Genomic DNA, 6,539 nt, shown 5'->3' with positions numbered 1-6,539 from the left:
CCACTCCATGCGTTGTTGTTATTTTTATCATCGATGCATAAAATACCAAACAAACATACAACAGCCATGCATGTTGATCAATCTCTACTCATCCTGGAACTCGCTCAATTCAATTGCATACCGTAGTTTGATTGTATGTTTGCTGCACATTCTTAAGATTTGCTGCAATCTGACAACAGCATGGTAATATCGGCATTCCTAGAAGCGGTATAGAACACATATTCAAACAACTACACGACACATACCCTCACATACCAACAAAAAAAATAGCCGCACCCCCGTGTCGGTATAATCACAATCGCAATAAAAACTAAACTACCCACTCATGGGTGGGTTATGAATTTTTGAGAGATTTTTCCACCCTGACAGCTGGATAAATTCGATTCGACATGATATGGCACTCACAGCATGTAAATGCAGATGTCATAAGCCAATTAAATGTGTTTTGCAAAACCAACCGTGTGTTTATACGCTCCCTATTTGAACGCAGCGCTTCGTTCGATACCGTGCAACGATGTCGGGCGGCAGCGTGCTGTAAATATTCATACCAGCGCGACTACCGGAGCGAAGGATTGTGTCGGGCTTTACCACACACGACAGCCCTGCACCGGTGTCATAGCATGCTTTGATATATTTTTTCCCTCTGTCCTTTCTATCTTCTGCAGCATTCCTTTCTTTGTGGCAAACGGCTCCCGTTACACTCGCTTTCCCCCCCCAATTGTCCCCGAGATTCCGGAGGTTCCGGAGGAATATAAAGACGACGGCATGCTGCCACAAGGAACGACTATCTTAAGTCTCTGTGCAATCGCACCGAATGGAAAGAACACATTCGGAAGCAAAAGCAGCAGGGAGCAGGGAGAAAAAAGTGGAATATCATCTAAAGGTACCGTTGCCGGCTTGTGCTGGATGCACTCTTGCAGACGGGCCACCGAAATTGCATATCGCTGTACGATCGCCCATGAAGCAACGGGCTAAATATTTGCGCTAGCACTTATGCCCCGGAACATGGAAAATAGATTTGCGGCTTTTCGATTGAAAACGAGTGAAGCGATATTCGAGCGCATCCTTTTCCACATTTTATTGACGGCGAAATCTATACGGTGCGAACCACCGTATCGTCTGGGGCTGTTGAGACCATATTGTAAAATATTCTACCGCAGCTTGAAGCTATACCTGACTGGCAGAAGGAACGAGTTGCTTTTTTTGTATTAATCATATTATTAGTGAAATAAATTTGTTCGGAAAAAATCGGTTTCATTCAAAGTTTGATGTAAGCAATGACAATCAAGTAATTTCATTTCTGCATAAATGTCAGCAGCCTTAGTAAAAACAATAAAATACCGATAAATGTCAAATCAACTAGTAGAAAGTACTCCTGTACAGACAGTCCCCGAGATACGCGGTTCCTGTTATAAGCGGATTCGGAGATACGCAGTTTTTGGAATTTTGACAGCTGAGTTAGTTTATAGCACAAAATCTAAGCCTAAAAGTGAAAAATGGTGGAAAACACCTTCCTTTCTCATATAATGTTTGTTTTAAATTTATTTTAATGAATTCCTTTAAAAAGTCGCCTGATTTACAGAATAAATGAAGTGTAGAGAAGGAAGTCCACTCTCTATCTTTGAAGTATAAACTATTTTACTCCCGGATTTGACATTCGAAATAATCGGATTTTAATCGGAACCGCTATAATAACGTCCCGGAATTAGTTTATAGCATAAAGTTTAACCTAGTCTTTACCCTAGTATATTGAAAGAAAATAATATTTCCGTTTTGTTAAGTATTTCTTTGAAAATCCCCCAGAAAAACGGAATTAATAAAAATCAAAGAAAAAAGTCGACTCTTCAACATTCAGGTATAAACGCCATTGACATACGCGGAAATTAAAAACACATGTATCTCAGGAACTATATTGCAAAATTTTTAAGTCATTTGTAACATTTACCACCTAAATTATGTGCATTTAAGTTTATAGCATCTACTTGTAGCAATGTTTTCTTTATTCTTTTGTTGAATATAAAAATAAATATCAAAACTTCAAGGTAGCAATACACAATTATTCAAATATTTTGATAAACAAATCTAACAGCTATCCATTAAATTTTAAGAACACTATTAAGCATTCCCCGAGATGCAATTCCCAGGTTAAACCACCCAACAAAATGCACATCACAACTTTACCGGTGCTTACAAACACGAACGCTACCATGTTCGTTTTCCCGGAAAACTTTATCTACACCGGATCGGATGTACGCAAAGGTGCATCGAATGTCTCACAACTTCATCGATCGTAATGAGCGGACGACTTTAATTGGTGCGATAACGAGACACTTGCACACAAAGATTGACACTTTCAAATTGGCCCGGTTTGGGTTGCACGATACCCAACCAAAGCCTGCAACCGCACAGCGTCACCTACGCTGACAGCGACTCATTCTACCAATTGGACGGAATGGGGGGGGAGTGGGGAGGGGGTCAAAAGTTTACCTACACAATCCCCCTTGTCTGTCGCTTTGTGTTCCAGCGGATGTTCCACACCGGATGAATCATTGAACACGTCAGCAACCGGCCCAGCAGCCACACCTGTGTGCGTCCATCGTGCCCAAGACGCGATGGCGCCGAAGGATTGAAAGTTTCTGGAAAATTTTAAGTGACAGTTTGAAGAGGGGAGAAATATTAGTCCCGTGATGATTTAGCGCACCGCACACGGGCGCACATCCCTGCTAACTTTCGCACCGATACAAAGCGCCCGGAGAGGCGCATCTTTCGAAGGTGCCTTGCCTGGCATCGTGAAACTTCCCTTAACGTCCCTTAAAAACTTTACCAACACCATCAACAAAAAAAAAATCGCCCACCGTCTACAGGAATCCCGTTTCGTATCGTGCCGTATGGTTTATCTCTTTGCCAACTGGCCAAACTTTACGGCTCACCGAAACTGGTAGCGCTTCCGCCCGAAGGATAAGCGCACCCATATCCGGTCGAAGTTGACCTATTATTATTGGCTTTGCTGAGGTTTCTGGCACAGTCCGATCTTGATGCTAACCGGGTGGCTTAACCGTTCGCTTTTGCTTGCTTTATTGCGCTTCAACGCCAAATTTAATTGAAACGAGATGATTAACACCTTCGCCAAAAAAAAGGGACAACTTCCGTACGGGCTGTTTTGACCTTCGCTTCCGTTTTCTTGTTTGGTTGATTCTAATATCCTTCCTAGCGCAAGGTTCTCCAGGATGAAGGTATTTTTTCAGTATTAAATGCCTTTTTTTATAAATAAAAATTCATCACTTTTTCTTACTTCTTGAGTTTTACTGTTTATTTAACCCTTCTTGAACTTTGTGTTGTTTTACCCTTTTTTTTTAGTTCGGGACATATTTTCATCTATCTCCAATTGTTGCACACGGAGCGACGATGAGTTGTAACAATTGTGATTTCTCACCATGCCACTACCCACACCCACATCAGCGCTAAACAACCAGCCAAGGTTCTGCACCGGTGGCTCACATCCGGCCGAACGCGGGAGGAAAACACCGAAGTGGAACCGTAAATGTACCGTCGCCTCATAATGGTCTATGATGCACTGCTCATGTGGGAAATAAAATAAGATAATATCCTGACAGCAAATTAGGTTGATTCTGTTTGTCGGTTCGGCGCGTTCCGAACCGGTTCCCAAGAGTGCCGTGCTCCGATACGGCTCACCTGTTGGGTTGTTGTGGCCCACTTCAAACAACAGCCAACCAACCGACTAAACTACGCTGTGTAGACGCCCGTGAAGAAGGTACTAGCGGAACTAGCGTCGCCGTGAGACCCCCAGAGCGGTCCTAGAAATGATAACGATTCAACTGTGGTTGACTCAGCGTAAGTCAGTGTTGTTCCCAAGGAACACATTACCTCCCGGTACAGTTTCCGGCCGCAACAGCCATTGCGTCCGCGCAGGAGCTGGCGAGAATGTTTCGTTACGTTGCACGATGTGCCACGGCCACCACCAAATTGAGACTGTCATGCCGCTCGTCATGGTGGTTTATTTTTCTCAAACTTTTCCATCGCCAGCACGTTGGGCGCCTTGGGCGCCAGGTGTGAGTTATCTTACCGCGTGAATATTTTACCCCCTTATTGGATAAAGGTTGGTGCTGCGCTACCGGTAAACCACCGACTAGACACAGTCCTAATGGAGCCACTATTTATCTACCGGCAGTCACCACTAACTAATAATCTTCCCGTACACGCGGCAAACGATTACGACGAGCGTGTGGAGTTTTCTTACTTTTCCTCCCAACTGCAACCACAGAACAGCAATACACCTAACCTGGTGCTGACGGTACAGTGAGGTGGTAGTGTATGCAGTTTGCCATCGGTGTAATTCACCGGGTTCAATCCGACACTCGGCTCAGCACATTAACATTTGCTCTTCACAGCGCACCGATTCGGGCAGGATGAAATTAAGCACAATAATGCGAGTGTTTCAGCGGAAAACTGTGGAACCTGTTTGCGTACCAACGCGGACGGACCGGTGCTGCAATAGCCGGAAGGCAATCTTTTCGTCCGCTCCCTGGAGGGTGGTCCCGCGGGTGATTAATATTTATTGGCGGATGGTGAAATGCTTTTAATTGGTTTCGGTGGAGGGTTTTCGAGTCAGTTTTGAACGTTATTCTAAGCAAGTAGTTACGTACCTACCTCGACATCCGGATGTTTTGGAGTAAACATATGGTACTGTTTTAATGCCGCTGTATCTCCCACAATAAATGTCCTTATGGTTGTAACTTTACATGGAAAAGCCTGGAAGTGTGTCATCATTTTCGCAACAATCCGGAAATTTTCTTGTCGGTGATTTTTTTAATTTTATTAGCATACCGCCAGGAGCTATGTTGTAGACTTCGGAGTAATATGTTCCAAAAACCAGTATTTAGGGCAAATGAAGCAGATGAAATGAAAACTTTACCAATCGGAAAGTCCTCGATTTCTTCGTGGAACGGCTTATCGTTGATTCCGTGCTTTGACGTTATGTGAAAAGTAGTGAAAATCGTTCAACGAATCTGATTTTTTTGCTATCTAATGAATATAAATTTATCATATAAAAATTGTTATTGTTGTGGAGAAAGTTTGTGGTAACAATTTAATACTAGAACATTTTTGTTCATAAATATAATATAGTATGCTCGTATTTCAAAAGCAAGAATAATAAAAATAAGCCTAGGATATTTTTTTCAAAGTAATTTCATAAATCTGAAAAAGATTTCACTTGATTCAACTTTGTAAAAAGAGATTAAAGAACTCTTTGATAATAAGAGTAGAAAAACCAAGAAACCAATAACATTTTCTGTTGTATAGTTATAATTATTTCAATAACTAAGATCAGAAAAAATCATATCTTTCAATCAATTTTTTAAACTTACCTTGATTCCAAATGAAGTAGAGAGGTAGTTCGTTCTACGTTCTAGTTAAGTTAAGTAAAGTAAGCATGTTTCTATGGTTTTATGAATTCATTTATAGATCTATGTTATGATATGATTATTCAGTTATTGATTTATAAACTCTAAAATAAATTCGACATCCCCCAAAGAAGTTAGTCATTTATTTATTTAAATTTATCAAACGATTACTTATATCAAGTGAGAGTTTAAAGAATAAGTCCTGCGTAATATAAGAGTTTTTATTAGCAGTGGTTTAAGTTGTAATATGTAATTGTAGATACACTAATGCCAATGTTTTAAACTGAACAGCATATGAAAATAATGCACACAAACATCTAGAAAAGTGTTACAAGTTGTAAAAAACAAATCAACACAAAATTTCAATACTTAGTACAAGTATAAATATTTTTATAGCTAAAAGGACAAACCCTTTTTATAGCAGTTTTATGGCGTTTTATTTTTATTTATTATTTATTTTTTTATTTACTCAACATTGATGGCTTGTACCAGAATTTGCCTTGAAATGCACCAATAATACATCCAGAAATTCTTTTTCTCCATTTATGGTAGATACTATCAAACGTTCATCTCCCTGCCCCTGTCATTCCTTCCCTGTGGAAATTTTCCCCGGCTTACGCCGTACTCAGCTGAACAGTTTGCGGTGCAGTTTTCGAAACAATCTGTTTCCACATCGTCATCGTCGTGCGCTACACCCGGTCACATATGGTGCAACCGCACGGCGTAAGCTTAAACTAACTTACCTCGTCCTGTTACATGCAATGGGGGAGACAGGGAGAACGAGAAAATGTAAATATGTTTAACCAACACTTCCTAAGCTGACGCGTGGCTTCCTTAACCGTCGGTTGGAGAAAAATTATTACGCGGAACCACTAACGGCTGCATGCCGGAGCAGCGAGAAAAGCTTGCAGATACTCCCAAACCGGTACCGGCGTGCGTTCTTCTTATCGGTGCGAGCGTATCAACCGACCGCAGGTGTAACGTTTTTGTCAAGTTTACTGCAAATTGAGATATCGCCCATTCGGGCAAGTAAGCTTTTTGGGCGAGACACAACACCGGTTCCATGAGACCGGTTTGTTTCGCTTCAAATGTTTTCCGCACCAGAAGCTGTTCGAA

Source organism: Anopheles moucheti, chromosome 2 (genome assembly GCF_943734755.1).
Source record: "Anopheles moucheti chromosome 2, idAnoMoucSN_F20_07, whole genome shotgun sequence".
Classification (NCBI taxonomy): domain Eukaryota; kingdom Metazoa; phylum Arthropoda; class Insecta; order Diptera; family Culicidae; genus Anopheles; species Anopheles moucheti.
The sequence above is the reverse complement of the archived record's forward strand: the minus strand, read 5'-3'. Positions refer to the sequence as shown.